This window comes from Osmerus eperlanus, chromosome 6 (assembly GCF_963692335.1).
Source record: "Osmerus eperlanus chromosome 6, fOsmEpe2.1, whole genome shotgun sequence".
Taxonomy (NCBI): domain Eukaryota; kingdom Metazoa; phylum Chordata; class Actinopteri; order Osmeriformes; family Osmeridae; genus Osmerus; species Osmerus eperlanus.
This window is the reverse complement of record NC_085023.1, coordinates 22,204,903-22,221,229: the sequence shown is the minus strand read 5'-3', so window position 1 is coordinate 22,221,229 and position 16,327 is coordinate 22,204,903. Positions and strand designations below refer to the sequence as shown.

At 46.3% G+C, this 16,327-nt stretch overlaps 1 long non-coding RNA gene across 1 annotated transcript; it reads right to left on the bottom strand.

The window, feature by feature from the left end:
- Window positions 1–727: 727 nt before the first annotated feature.
- On the bottom strand, window positions 728–12,553 carry LOC134021838 (uncharacterized). Its single transcript, XR_009930584.1, has 3 exons — window positions 12,457–12,553; window positions 12,173–12,287; window positions 728–894 (listed from the first exon to the last, which is right to left on the bottom strand). It is a non-coding gene; the product is annotated as an uncharacterized LOC134021838 (long non-coding RNA).
- Window positions 12,554–16,327: the final 3,774 nt, after the last annotated feature.

Here is a 16,327-nt window from a genome sequence, read left to right as displayed (position 1 = left end):
TGAAATGTGTAAAGTATGTCAGAATCATTTGTTTTTCGAGCTGGGTGACAAATTCTTCCTTCTCTCTGCATTGAGTGTGGACGGCGAGTGTCGGCATGCATACTAAGTAGGGAGGGGATTTAGCCTGGCTTGAAATAGAGCCCTGCTTCTCCTACCCCCCCTGCCCTCCTCCACCCCACCACTCCATCCCCCAGCCCGCTCCAGAGATCCAGAGCTCCCTGACATTAAAGGGTGCATTCTGTGAGGTTTCCCCCCTGGCCCCCTGCCTCTCCCTTGGGCCCGGAGCCCCTGAGGTCCTGGCAGGCCTGGAGGAGCTGGCGGAGGAGAGGTCTGTCCAAGAGGGCAGAGGTGAAGGGAGGTGTCTGATCCGGCCAGCAGCCCTCATCTGTCTGAACATCTGGAGGCTGTTTACACTGAACAACCTGTCCTGAAAGCTCTCACTAAACACTGCAGGGCAATCTCACCCTTACAGGAAGCAAAACAATCCAGTAGTACCAGTAGAATGACTTATGGCATCAAGTCAAATTTTGCTCAAGTTTTCCTTCCTGATCCCTCCTTGCACTTTCCCCCGCAAGTATATTTTTACCGTGCAGTCTTTGGAAGTTCTAATGGATGGACCTCAAGGAATACTGTGGTATAAGTTTGCAGCATGAGCTGGGGCAGAATGAGTAAGATGCTTAGATGTTTGATAACAAAGATCTGGAAGAATCATGCAGCTCACCCTGAATAATTGATACCCAAATCCAGCAGGGAGAGAATGCTTGCGCTGGTAATCCATAGTCTCTCATTGATGAGTCTTGCAAAGGCTGACGGACAGTTTCTTCAGGTCCTGCCGGCCCACAGCAGTCCAAGCTCACTGAGCTGTTGTTTCAGAGCTGTGGCAGAGATAATGGTCTGCAAATATAACCAGCAGTTTGAGTATTCTAAGCAACAAATAGTTACATTTTGGGATATGTATATATGATGATGATGTGTGCATGAAAAGGATGAAGGACAAGCGCTCCATTGCAATGCAGGGTCTTGGAATAATCAGTCAATATTAAAGTCATGATAAACTAATATTTTTTCACCTCATCAAACAAGAAAACCAACTGGTAATGCAGTTAGGGCACTCTGCTCTCATAAGATAGTGGATTTCTTCAAGTCATTACTTCTATTTCAGTGATCTTAACCTCATTCAGACATGATTTCCATCCAGTCCAGTAAAACTAAATTCAAAACTAGTTTTTATATCACAGATTAAAGGTCCTCTTTGAACTGTTTAATGTAAAACAGGAACATGTAAATTCCTTCAGGTTAGTGAGGCAGTATTATCGAGCATTGGAAAAGAGCGCAAGTTTAACAACCTTGATAAACGGAGAGGCCAGATGAAAACAAAATGGCCATCAAAGACAAGATACAGAAGAAGAGAAGTGAGCGAGAAAGAGACAGGGAAAGAAGGGGAACAGTTAGATGTGTTTGACCTGCAGTCAGAGATTGAAGAGGATCTGAGTGAGACAGCCTGCCTGGCCTCTCGTCTCCATGCAGGAACTCTGACCCCACATGCTGAGAGCAGCTGGGATCCACACTGCCATCAATATTGAAGCTGTCCCTCCATATTCATCAATATTGAAGCTGTCCCTCCATATTCTAGTCAGACTCCCACAATTTACATTTAGTCATTTAGCAGACGCTCTTATCCAGAGCGACTTACAGTAAGTACAGGGACATTCCCCCGAGGCAAGTAGGGTGAAGTGCCTTGCCCAAGGACACAACGTCATTTTTTGGCACGGCCGGGAATCGAACCAGCGACCTTCTGATTGCTAGCCCGATTCTTTAACCGCTCAGCCACCTGACTCCCCAATTCCACAATTCAGAGTATAACAACTGTTTTACATTCTTTCTGTCATGAGTCATCTCCCTTGTCTTCCTCTCTCTCTGCTGTCTCCCTCGTATCAGCAGGGGGATTTGTGAGGACTCACAGCCCTCTGATTAAGTGAAAGGTGTTAAATAAGCGTGTTCCCAAAGGAGCCTCTGTGTCTATGACTGAGGGGATGAGCGGATGAGTTTGTGAAGAGCAAAGCAGAGATTATCAGCCAGTCTGACTGCACTGTTAAACAGCACCTGGATTTGCCCTGCCCCCCGTCTCAAACAGACTGGGGGAGGTGAACTCATTAGGGAGAGAAATCAGACGATCCAAGATGTTAATTGGAGTCACAACGGATGCTGCCCCTGCTACATGTCCGGATCTCGGTAACCATGGTGGCGTGGCTGGGATACCACTGTTACCATGGGGACACCTGGTCCATTAGTGCACCTGTCAGGGTTAGCTGTTTGTGACGGTGGTGGGAGCCGTATTATGCAGGCCAACAGGATGGTCATGTCTTTGGTTTCATGTGACAGTTTCTGAACAACAGGTGAGTAATGGTGTTAGTTGTCATGGCAGTGACTGGCTACCGCTGACCTCATTCAGTCACATTGGATTACATTTGCTTGAATTTCAAGGCTTTTTCAGGTATACTAGTCATGAACATTTTTGCAGTAAAAACACATTGAAATTCAGTCTGCAACTTTTTCGATTCTCACCTGTCGCATTCCACATATTTGACTTCTGAACCTCGACTATCTGAAGCCACACAAACCCAGCAAGACTCCTATCTAGCTACATAAACACACAAGGACACAAGCTGCAGTCGTGTGCCATGAGCTATGTCTGGAGGATAAAGCATCCTTTAAAAGAGAGAATTTCTAGCAGACAGGCAGGCATGTATGATATATCAGTTTTGTCAGGTTTTATATCAGCCATTTAAGTTGTCACCCTCCCTAGCAAACACAGCCTCGCAGGCACACCTAGGAAGATTTCTGCACAGTGAGCACTCTTCACTCTTCTAGGCCAGCAAGTCAGCAGACATGACTGAGTGATATTTACATTCAAGAACATTTTGTTTGATCCATATTGTTTTTTGTAGTTCTACTACAGGGAGTCAGGTGGCAGAGCGGTTAGGGATGCAGGCTTGTAATCAGAAGGTTGCTGGTTCGATCCTCGGCTCTGCAAGATGACGTTGTGTCCTTGGGCAAGGCACTTCACCCTACTTGCCTCGGGGGAATGGCCCTGTACTTACTGTAAGTCGCTCTGGATAAGAGCGTCTGCTAAATGACTAAATGTAAATGTACTGTGGCTGAAACTCCAGAGCGTTAGTGGTGTGGTCTAGGTGTGGGTGCTAGCGTGTCCAGAGCGTGTCCAGAGCGTGTCCAGAGCGTGTCCAGAGCGTTAGTGGTGTGGTCTAGGTGTGGGTGCTAGCGTGTCCAGAGCGTGTCCAGAGCGTTAGTGGTGTGGTCTAGGTGTGATCCTCTCATCCACCTCCAGCTGTCTGCTGGATATTCATTAATATCAGCCATTCTTAATAAACTCTTGCCTCATTTTGGATTTCTCATTTTCTTTGCGCCTCCCCTCTAGCCGGTCACACAGCTGCCTTCCTGGACACCCTAATGGACGTTTTTTCATCCAAACCAGTTTAGCAAATCCAAATTGTAATGATGGATAAATCTGCCTGCGCTGACACGCTGGGGTGCAACCGCCTGCTATCAATCTCTGGGTTTGCAGGTGATTCTCTCCTGTTGGGATGTATGACATTATAAGGTCCATTTGGAAGCCCAGCTGAGTTACAATGGTTCCAATCGCTCAAAGTCAGTTTCTGCATGTGCTGCCGTTCCCTAATCCCTGCTCCCCTGAACAACCTGTGTTGTTTCCTCTCAGGGCGGCATCCTCGCTTCCCACACTGGGAAGGGTCATTTTTCCTCCCTCTCTCCATGGGTTTACCCGACCGTGACAGAGTGCGCGGGTGTGTGGGTAGGTTAATGCCGCTGCAAGTCTAGTAGGCTATTGTATGTGATTGTGTAAGTGCTTCTTTATGTTAACGTTCCTGTGTTCAGTCATACGTCGGGATAACTGATTGACATATTTTGAACGAAGCATCTCCCATGTTGATGAGTAAAGAAGCTCAACCCCACTGGATCTGAACATTTGTGAAGCACTCTGGGAAAACGATAGAGACCGTCGCTATTAACAATGCAGTACAGTATATCTGCAGTCCAGTATATCTGCAGTTCAGTCACATGTCTCAGAACATGCTAAAGTCAAGCTCCCTCGAGAGAAGTGGCACAGCATTGAGCACACCCAAATTAATTGAAAGAGATTGGTGCTGTGAAGACAGGGCACCTACTGGGCTATATGGTGGCAATCCAATCCTGTTCGCATGACGACACATTGCTAACTCAAGCAAGAAAGGGTATGATATTGAATCTCCAATCTGAAACCGTTAGTAATGGGCTTGCCGTGCCCAAATCCACTTAGTCAATTAAGTCTTGGCGCATGACATGAATATCAAGAGTCTATCTCAACATCATTAATTAATAACTTGAAATTGATTATCCATATTGCACACTTAAAATAAAACTCAAATTCACATCCATTCACAATATTACTTGATTAGGATGAACAGAACAGCAAGGATACTGACATCAGAACACCAGGTCAAGTCCACATACTGTACAGTAGCACACACATCCAGCCATCAGCTAGTCAAGTCTAATGATTCCTTCAGCCTTCAGTAAGGGCTGTTGGAACCAGGAGCATGGGGTTGGGGCAGCTTTGTTAAGCCCAGCTGAGAATGCGGCTGTTAAACATAATTTTCATAATAAAAAGGGGAAGGAAATGTCCCACGTATAATGAAAGCTGAGGACAGCTGGTGGGAATACACAGTGAGGACAGCTGGTGGGAATACACAGTGAGGACAGCTGGTGGGAATACACAGTGAGGACAGCTACACCCCTGGTGGGAATACACAGTGAGGACAGCTGGTGGGAATACACAGTGAGGACAGCTACACCCCTGGTGGGAATACACAGTGAGGACAGCTGGTGGGAATACACAGTGAGGACAGCTGGTGGGAATACACAGTGAGGACAGCTGGTGGGAATACACAGTGAGGACAGCTGGTGGGAATACACAGTGAGGACAGCTGGTGGGAATACACAGTGAGGACAGCTACACCCCTGGTGGGAATACACAGTGAGGACAGCTGGTGGGAATACACAGTGAGGACAGCTACACCCCTGGTGGGAATACACAGTGAGGACAGCTGGTGGGAATACACAGTGAGGACAGCTGGTGGGAATACACAGTGAGGACAGCTACACCCCTGGTGGGAATACACAGTGAGGACAGCTACACCCCTGGTGGGAATACACAGTGAGGACAGCTGGTGGGAATACACAGTGAGGACAGCTGGTGGGAATACACAGTGAGGACAGCTGGTGGGAATACACAGTGAGGACAGCTGGTGGGAATACACAGTGAGGACAGCTGGTGGGAATACACAGTGAGGACAGCTACACCCCTGGTGGGAATACACAGTGAGGACAGCTGGTGGGAATACACAGTGAGGACAGCTACACCCCTGGTGGGAATACACAGTGAGGACAGCTGGTGGGAATACACAGTGAGGACAGCTGGTGGGAATACACAGTGAGGACAGCTACACCCCTGGTGGGAATACACAGTGAGGACAGCTACACCCCTGGTGGGAATACACAGTGAGGACAGCTGGTGGGAATACACAGTGAGGACAGCTGGTGGGAATACACAGTGAGGACAGCTACACCCCTGGTGGGAATACACAGTGAGGACAGCTGGTGGGAATACACAGTGAGGACAGCTACACCCCTGGTGGGAATACACAGTGAGGACAGCTGGTGGGAATACACAGTGAGGACAGCTGGTGGGAATACACAGTGAGGACAGCTACACCCCTGGTGGGAATACACAGTGAGGACAGCTGGTGGGAATACACAGTGAGGACAGCTACACCCCTGTTGGGAATACACAGTGAGGACAGCTACACCCCTGTTGGGAATACACAGTGAGGACAGCTACACCCCTGTTGGGAATACACAGTGAGGACAGCTGGTGGGAATACACAGTGAGGACAGCTACACCCCTGTTGGGAATACACAGTGAGGACAGCTGGTGGGAATACACAGTGAGGACAGCTACACCCCTGTTGGGAATACACAGTGAGGACAGCTGGTGGGAATACACAGTGAGGACAGCTACACCCCTGTTGGGAATACACAGTGAGGACAGCTACACCCCTGTTGGGAATACGCAGTGAGGACAGCTACACCCCTGTTGGGAATACGCAGTGAGGACAGCTACACCCCTGTTGGGAATACACAGTGAGGACAGCTACACCCCAGTTGGGAATACACAGTGAGGACAGCTACACCCCTGTTGGGAATACACAGTGAGGACAGCTACACCCCTGTTGGGAATACACAGTGAGGACAGCTACACCCCTGTTGGGAATACACAGTGAGGACAGCTACACCCCTGTTGGGAATACACAGTGAGGACAGCTACACCCCTGTTGGGAATACACAGTGAGGACAGCTACACCCCTGTTGGGAATACGCAGTGAGGACAGCTACACCCCTGTTGGGAATACACAGTGAGGACAGCTACACCCCTGTTGGGAATACACAGTGAGGACAGCTACACCCCTGTTGGGAATACGCAGTGAGGACAGCTACACCCCTGTTGGGAATACGCAGTGAGGACAGCTACACCCCTGTTGGGAATACGCAGTGAGGACAGCTACACCCCTGTTGGGAATACACAGTGAGGACAGCTACACCCCTGTTGGGAATACACAGTGAGGACAGCTACACCCCTGTTGGGAATACACAGTGAGGACAGCTACACCCCTGTTGGGAATACACAGTGAGGACAGCTACACCCCTGTTGGGAATACACAGTGAGGACAGCTACACCCCTGTTGGGAATACGCAGTGAGGACAGCTACACCCCTGTTGGGAATACGCAGTGAGGACAGCTACACCCCTGTTGGGAATACACAGTGAGGACAGCTACACCCCTGTTGGGAATACACAGTGAGGACAGCTACACCCCTGTTGGGAATACACAGTGAGGACAGCTACACCCCTGTTGGGAATACGCAGTGAGGACAGCTACACCCCTGTTGGGAATACGCAGTGAGGACAGCTACACCCCTGTTGGGAATACGCAGTGAGGACAGCTACACCCCTGTTGGGAATACACAGTGAGGACAGCTACACCCCTGTTGGGAATACACAGTGAGGACAGCTACACCCCTGTTGGGAATACACAGTGAGGACAGCTACACCCCTGTTGGGAATACACAGTGAGGACAGCTACACCCCTGTTGGGAATACGCAGTGAGGACAGCTACACCCCTGTTGGGAATACGCAGTGAGGACAGCTACACCCCTGTTGGGAATACACAGTGAGGACAGCTACACCCCTGTTGGGAATACACAGTGAGGACAGCTACACCCCTGTTGGGAATACACAGTGAGGACAGCTACACCCCTGTTGGGAATACGCAGTGAGGACAGCTACACCCCTGTTGGGAATACACAGTGAGGACAGCTACACCCCTGTTGGGAATACACAGTGAGGACAGCTACACCCCTGTTGGGAATACACAGTGAGGACAGCTACACCCCTGTTGGGAATACACAGTGAGGACAGCTACACCCCTGTTGGGAATACACAGTGAGGACAGCTACACCCCTGTTGGGAATACACAGTGAGGACAGCTACACCCCTGTTGGGAATACGCAGTGAGGACAGCTACACCCCTGTTGGGAATACGCAGTGAGGACAGCTACACCCCTGTTGGGAATACGCAGTGAGGACAGCTACACCCCTGTTGGGAATACACAGTGAGGACAGCTACACCCCTGTTGGGAATACACAGTGAGGACAGCTACACCCCTGTTGGGAATACGCAGTGAGGACAGCTACACCCCTGTTGGGAATACACAGTGAGGACAGCTACACCCCTGTTGGGAATACGCAGTGAGGACAGCTACACCCCTGTTGGGAATACGCAGTGAGGACAGCTACACCCCTGTTGGGAATACACAGTGAGGACAGCTACACCCCTGTTGGGAATACGCAGTGAGGACAGCTACACCCCTGTTGGGAATACGCAGTGAGGACAGCTACACCCCTGTTGGGAATACGCAGTGAGGACAGCTACACCCCTGTTGGGAATACGCAGTGAGGACAGCTACACCCCTGTTGGGAATACGCAGTGAGGACAGCTACACCCCTGTTGGGAATACGCAGTGAGGACAGCTACACCCCTGTTGGGAATACGCAGTGAGGACAGCTACACCCCTGTTGGGAATACGCAGTGAGGACAGCTACACCCCTGTTGGGAATACGCAGGGAGGACAGGGTGGGAGTCAATTAGCAGACTAAACCTATAGCTCAGGCGTTCTGGAGCTAGAGAGACAATGCTTCCTTTAGCTACATCCTCTTTCTCAGGACCTTATCTGCTCTAAATATCTGCTCTTAATATCTCCAGCTTTAATTGTACTCCGTTTAAGACTCCTCTACAGAACGCCAGTGACACCCTCAGTGGTGTGGCTCATCCCATGAAGTAGCTGTGGTTGACAGCATCCTTTCCTCTGAGCTTTTTGAAGGATGGGAATAAAACTTTGCATTGTGGGATATAGATCACACATTTATTCACCTCCTCTAATAGAGCATTTTCCTGCCGCTGTGAATGAAACATGTTTGAAATAACCGAGACATGCCTTAAAGGTCATAGCTGAAATTGCGAGCCAGCTAGAACTAAATAGCTATACTCAGAAATATAGACACAGAAGAAAATGGGTTATTTATGACCCCTGCACCCAGGCGGATGGCTGGCGAGGGTAGCAGGGAGAGGAAGCACCATGAATATCTCAGGGTAGATAACCCACAGCATTTCACAGCGTAATGTAATCATGTTGTCTTTTTCATTAAATGAGGGAGTTTACGCTGTGTGAGCGTTGTGGCTGAAGCAGCTCCGAGCCACACGATCAATCCCTGCTGGACGCCGGCAGCTCAACACAAAGGAGAGAAAATGTTGTCTGTGTAAAATCAAGGAGAGGTTTTGGAGAAAGATTGAGAGAGAGAGAGAGAGAGAGAGAGAGAGAGAGAGAGACAGGCACAGAGAGAGAGAGAGAGAGAGAGAGAGAGAGAGAGAGAGAGAGAGAGAGAGAGAGAGAGAGAGAGAGAGAGAGAGAGAGAGAGTGGTAATGAGACACAGAGAAAAAGAGATAAATGTCATATATGATGCATCACTTGGCATTTAATAAAATCAAGTAAAAATCAAGTGATAAAAAAATATAAAAATGCATTAGTCCCACTTCGAGCTCCACCATTTATAATCACAAATTAATTTGGTATCGACACAGGGCCGGCCCAAAGGCTGAAGGGTCTGGCTGATTGGTGCTTATCGACAGGTACGTTCTGTTCCTTTATAGTTGGATCTTGCTTTGATTGAAATCCTCAGAGCTTCCTTTCATAAGCAACAGTAGGGCAGAGCGCTGGGTTATAAAGAGAGCACTGGCTGCTTCACTAACAGCCTCAGTCTGAATACACGTGCATTTAAATTGGACAGAAGTAGTTCAACCTCACAAAACCTTTCACATCGCATCGTACTGCACGGGACTGATTCTAGACACCTGTATTTCCTCACTGGGATGTCGAAATTGTGTTGACCTTCAATCTACCAAATATTAGAGCCACTGTTGTTCCATATTCATATTACTTTGGAAAGACAGACGAGTGTTTTGCAGACTTTAGGTTTCCCTTCACCTTAGTGTGAGGGCTAGCCTCTGGATGTTTCCCTTCACCTTAGTGTGAGGGCTAGCCTCTGGAGGTTTCCCTTCACCTTAGTGTGAGGGCTAGCCTCTGGAGGTTTCCCTTCACCTTAGTTTGAGGGCTATCCTCTGGAGGTTTCCCTTCACCTTAGTGTGAGGGCTAGCCTCTGGAGGTTTCCCTTCACCTTAGTGTGAGGGCTAGCCTCTGGAGGTTTCCCTTCACCTTAGTGTGAGGGCTAGCCTCTGGAGGTTTGCTAGTATGTCTTAAGGACATCAGTGCCATGGCTACATGTCTAACACTGTTTTCCTTAGTGCAGTGGTAACCAGAGCAGATGCCAGTGCAGGGCCTGTAACACGTGTGAGAGCCTTTAGTGTGACCATACAGATATCATGTGTGAGGGCCATGTCATCATACAGATATCATCCCCATCATGATTGGATTCACAGCATCATCATTAGTCCTGAGGGTGCTGACATTATCAGGCACTATTCCAATAACACACTGTGCAAGGATGTATTTGACATATTTCTGTTCATGCCAGGGGAGCAAATATCAGTTTTGAAAATCAATGCATATAACAGCTAATCTGAGGGAATTTTCACAGTTAATTTTCAAGGGAGGAGATTTGCATTCCTGTCATCCCCCATGTCTCTCTCTCTAATGTTCTATGACGAACCTTATTTGGAACTGTTCTGTAGCTGCTGCCACTAATGACTTGTCTGAGATTCCTGCCTTAGAGGTTCAACAGTCTTAACAGAAACGTTCAAACTGTCAACAGTCACAACTCTCTTGCTCTGCAGTCCACTAATAGAAAAACAACATTTCTCTCTTGTCTCTCTTCTTTTTCTCTCCCTCTGATGTGTGACTGAACTTTAGTTCGTGAAGAGAGTGATAAATTATGGATCACATGGTCTCACATGGAAAATTGTATTTTGATCAAGAGATAATAGTGCCTCCTTTCCATCTGTATTTCCCTGGAGCTACTGTAATTCTGGATGGATCACTTTTTCATCCTGACAAGAACAAGATTCTCAACGCTGACTGACAGACCTTTTACAGTTGACTTGACTCAAGAGTGGGATCTAACATGTCCTTGCCAACGGTTGCCATGCTATTATTGTCTCAAGTACAATAACTTACATTTCCTTTTATAGGTTCTGTTAAACTACAAAGTTGTACAAGTGAGTCATGAGATAATGGAGGGACCATGGCTGGGCCATTGGCTGACAGAAGACACTAGAGAGACATCAGCGCTTAAATGCAAGTCCATCTGTCAAGTAGAGGAATGCGTTTTTGTGATGGCCTCTAATCTGAGTAAATTAATTTCTACATTAATATGACTGATTACTTCCAACCAGGCTATACATCAGCTTTTTGAATGTACTGCTGCACAATAAGAAAATCACTTGCCTGATTTTGACAGATTTATCGAATGATTGAATCTGAGTTATTTCAGTTCCTCAGAAAATTTGAATAATGGTTTATGGACTGAAGCTGACAACACATAAACCATCATAATTCTCTACTCCAAACAGGCACACACACACACCAGCACGTGCGCACACACACACAAATGGTTAAGGGTAGGGAATGAAAAACTCAAATATTTGTAGGGCTTCATGCTCAGTGTTAATGAATGATGTTGGAGAGATTGTGTTATCCCCATTCCCCAGAGTATGACCCAGTATGACAAGGCCAGTAATCAATAACAGAAAGTCCATAGCAGCCTAATTCTCTGGTGAGAGATGAGGATCAGCAGCTGGCACATTGAAGAAAGTGAATCAAGTCAAATATATTTTGTAAAGTTTCAAAAAAGAGTTTTTGGAAGGTTGAAAATTATTTTCCCCAAAATTTCGAAAAAAAGGTTCAAACATTTTGCTCCCAATTTCCTTGATGCTAGTTAATGAATTGTTGCTAATAGTTGACTATATTAACACAAGCTAAATGTATATGTATAACTGCCAACTTAATAAAAAATGTCAGAAAGTGGAGATACTCAGTGTGGTTGTTGCAGCTGCTTTAGACCAAGCAGGTTACAGAGCCTTGTGAGAGACCGCACAGTAACAGAAAGGAAAAAACATTCAGAGGTCAAATAAAAGGGTTAGAACTTCGCTTTGACAGCATTTATGAACGTGGGAAAGCTTTAACTAGGGTGACTAAAAGATCTGTACTGAAACAGGATCCCAGTAATATCCTACAAGAACACATTAGCAACATTCAAAGGGAAGTAGCAGGTCTGAATAATGTGTAAAAGTTATTTTAAAAGTTTCGAAAAACAGGTTTTGAAAGGTTGAAAACATATTTTCACCTCAAAGTTTCCAAAAACAGGTTTTGAAAGGTTGAACAAAGATATTTTTTCCCCCAATTTATTTTTTTCGAAATATTTTTTCAATCTTTCAAAACTTTTTTTGTCATAGTGAAAGGAAAGGAGAGGAGACCGTTTTTTTCTAAACCTTTTTCGCAAATATTATTTTCTTGAGTGGTCCATACCATGATTCTTGAGAAGAGTGGGTTTAATGGATCATCTGTAGACACGTCTCATTTCCATTTGATAGGCTTTGTGATTTCCTTCCTTCACGAGTATCTCCGGTTCTCCGGTTAGTATCTCCGAGTATCTCCGGTTCTTTTTACTGATGGATTTATACGTCACAATAAATAGAATTAGCATGTGTTATCATATTAATTTATAAACATACACTGTATAAATACAAGCAACAAACATACGTAACAACGAAACATACACGTAACAACAAAACATACACGTAACAACAGACATACGTCTGGCTGCACACACAAAGAGGGAATGAGTCCACTTGAACGACTTAAAACAACACTTTTCGCGGAGTACAAACGCAACACTTTAACACTAACGATTCACCTCTCTCACTTGGTGATGTGTTGCATCTTTATAAGTCCCTAGTGAACCCAATTCCTGCCAACAGCACGGGACTAGACTCACATACATAAACAAACAATACACAAACATCTCAAAATACAATGCCAAATATAATAATTTAATAATTCAATAATACATGTTCTCATGGCAGCTAAAACGAGTGTTCCTGCGACTGCAAAATATAAGGCTGATTATAGCCAATGTTAGTCAGCCCACAGCAGCACACCTGCCTGTAGCAGGTCTGTAGGAGGAAGCTACTGCGTCTCCCCTCCCTGCTGGAGGGGCTGACAGGCTGCCACCAGTCCACATTCACCCCCTGGTAAACCTTTATTTGGCTCGTTAGTTTGTGTCCCAGGTCCTGCTCTCCCCACCTGGACCCTGAGCACAGCACCCAGGTCCTGCTCTCCCCACCTGGACCCTGAGCACAGCACCCAGGTCCTGCTCTCCCCACCTGGACCCTGAGCACAGCACCCAGGTCCTGCTCTCCCCACCTGGACCCTGAGCACAGCACCCAGGTCCTGCTCTCCCCACCTGGACCCTGAGCACAGCACCCAGGTCCTGCTCTCCCCACCTGGACCCTGAGCACAGCACCCAGGTCCTGCTCTCCCCACCTGGACCCTGAGCACAGCACCCAGGTCCTGCTCTCCCCACCTGGACCCTGAGCACAGCACCCAGGTCCTGCTCTCCCCACCTGGACCCTGAGCACAGCACCCAGGTCCTGCTCTCCCCACCTGGACCCTGAGCACAGCACCCAGGTCCTGCTCTCCCCACCTGGACCCTGAGCACAGCACCCAGGTCCTGCTCTCCCCACCTGGACCCTGAGCACAGCACCCAGGTCCTGCTCTCCCCACCTGGACCCTGAGCAGTAAAACCTGCTATTATTTACGACTCTTTTATTCTGTGTATCCCCACGGCCTTTATGTTACCACTATCTTTTATATGCAAGTGTGTTATTTATTGCTCTGGAGGGGGAGACAGCCCTGGTCCCTGGATACTAAATCATGCAGTGTTGAGACTGACGGGATTCACTTAGAGTAAATGAAGCTGGTCTCGCTCCCACTAAAGACTGGAAGCAAGGTGGAGGAACAATCTTTGCAACTCTGAGCTGAATTGTGTCCTACCAAGGAGGGCTAAGCCATGTTGTTAAGCAGACATCTGAATTAGTCCTGGTTACTGTTTTGGAGGGCATTCTGCTATTATGACTTCAAAGTAGTTTTAAGAGTATGGTTGATAGACCTTGGAATTACCCCAGTATTTTCCTCCCTCATTTCCTCACCAGATAAGAAAACCGAGGTGTTAAGCAGTAAATGTCTCTTCCAAGGACAAGCCAGAGCTGCAAGAGGAAATGCACGGACCAATCAGAGAGCATCTCCATGGCCAGAGGGCCTATCAGATAGCATCTCTGTGAAGTGTGTCATGTAGTTAGCAGACGGACTGAAGGAGGAGCAGGAGAGTAAACTTGATTCTTCTTCCATCTGCATGCGATGGGACTCACAATTACACTCAGAAGGGGGTCAGGGTGATGAATGAGGTAACCTCTAAAATGCCCTTTTTTATTGCTGTGCTCAATAATGCCAAACACACTTCAGAAAACCCTTCAAGGAAAATAATATAACTCATTTAGAAGGAAACTCTAAATTACTGTAAAATGTGGATGATTCAGAATCATCCACATTTGTTAAACCTCAGGCCAACTCAGCCACACTGCAAAGCGACTGGGCAGCAAGCGAAGCCTGTTTCTCTGCATGGTTGTTCTGAGACCAGAAACAGCTGCTTGGAGCTGATTAGCTTCTCGCTGGTAGTTCATTACTCTACGCTACAAAAGCTACATAGTTGATAAACATTTGTGCCTTACAATAAAATCTTATTATTTTGACACGGAATCTGGACTCTTTTTTTTACCAGTCACTCTTTGACAGTCAAGAGTATTTTTTGGTTATCTTACAGACAAGGATGAATTTATGGAATAGTGTTGCCATCTGGGGGTAAAAGTTGTTCTGGAGCACTTGTAGTAATTACAATTCAGTGTGCTGCAGTTTCAGATAGTCCTGTGTGTCTGAACTTATACCTGCAGAACTCATGTTCAAACAGCAACTATGTAAAACCCACCCAAGACTCCTGGAGGGTCAGTGTTTCACACGATGACAATATTTCCATCGAGGGCAATATTTCATATGACCAGTGACATCATATGACCAGTGACATCATATTTAATGCCGCCTGTCATCCCACTGTGCTTCAGCCAGAGAGAGAGCTGGATGCTGTGCTTCAGCCAGAGAGAGAGCTGGATGCTTGTCTGATAGGCTGCTGAACATCCACACCATCATAAATACCCACACCACGATGGGCCTGTCAACCCTCGCTCTTGGGCAGAAGTCTTCCTCTGACACATTTCTAAATCACAACATCAAGTCTGAAAATTTTCCAAGACTCATCCTTCCAATTTAGTTGGATCTCAACGGTTCTCTATTCCATGGAAATAAATAAAATAATTAATACTATTTATAAACATGATCATCAGATTTAGCAAGCAAGACCTTGAACTGTTCTCCTCCACACCTGTAGAGGAGGGAAACATTCTGTGCCTTTCCTCTCAAACCCACAAAGATTAGAATGTTCCCTCTCATTATCTCCACTAAACACAGCCCTGCTTATTGTTTGTGCTGCAGGATGCATATAACCTCCCCACATGTTTGTGCATCTATTCATATTTCATGCACTTCTGAAGACAGCTGCCTGGGCATATTTATTGTCATTCACGTACAGAAAGGCTATATTTTCTTGTTGATTTCGTAATTACAGCGTGTGCACACCTTGGGAGAAATAATTTTGTCATAGTTCACAAAATGTAGCAATTTTCCTGACACCTTAAAGAGATCATGCACATTCTAAGCTTGCTTTTTCACAAGGGGGGAAAAAATCTGATAAATATAACATTTTACATTTTCACCAAGTCCTGGATGCTGGATCCAGGTCCTGGATGCTTGGAGAACAAGTCACAGCCAGGAACATTTATATATTGAGGTTTTTACCTCAAAATAGAAAAGTGAGAGTTCTGTTTTGAGAATTACAGAACGTTTGTTTGTCAAGGGGATGATTTGATAAGACTGGGATTCCTCTAATGGTTTAAATGTCACATGGTCAATAAAGAGCCAAGCATGCTGTCTCCTCTTGTTGGTACCGTGACAGAGAACGCCATTAAAAATGGGAAAGCAGATTTAGCCATGTGACATTTCCTCAGCCCCTTATTGTTGTCTTTCATGTCTGCTGTTTTATTTTCGTTCCACCAGGAACAATAAATATATATTTATATATATATAATATAGCTTGTAGGTCCTGGCTAATTGCCCTCACAAACATGTTCCAATATACATTCAGATTTGTAAAATTATTACATTAAAGAAACTTCTACAAAGATGGCATTTTCCTGACACACCAGGCAGCACAGATCTTGTTTGCTTTCTGTGTGGGACTATGGGTCAGGGAGAGGTTGCAGAATGCAATTAGAACGAATGAATGAATACCTGCATTCTGACAGTGGTGCAATGTGTTTGCTGGTTTATAATACAGTGAACATATGATGACTTCTCAGTGTGCTTCTGAATCTCTGTGGGTGTTTCAGTTCTGAATCTCTGTGGGTGTTTCAGTTCTGAACCTCTGTGGGTGTTTCAGTTCTGAATCTCTGTGGGTGTTTAAGTTCTGAATCTCTGTGGGTGTTTCAGTTCTGAATCTCTGTGGGTGTTTCAGTT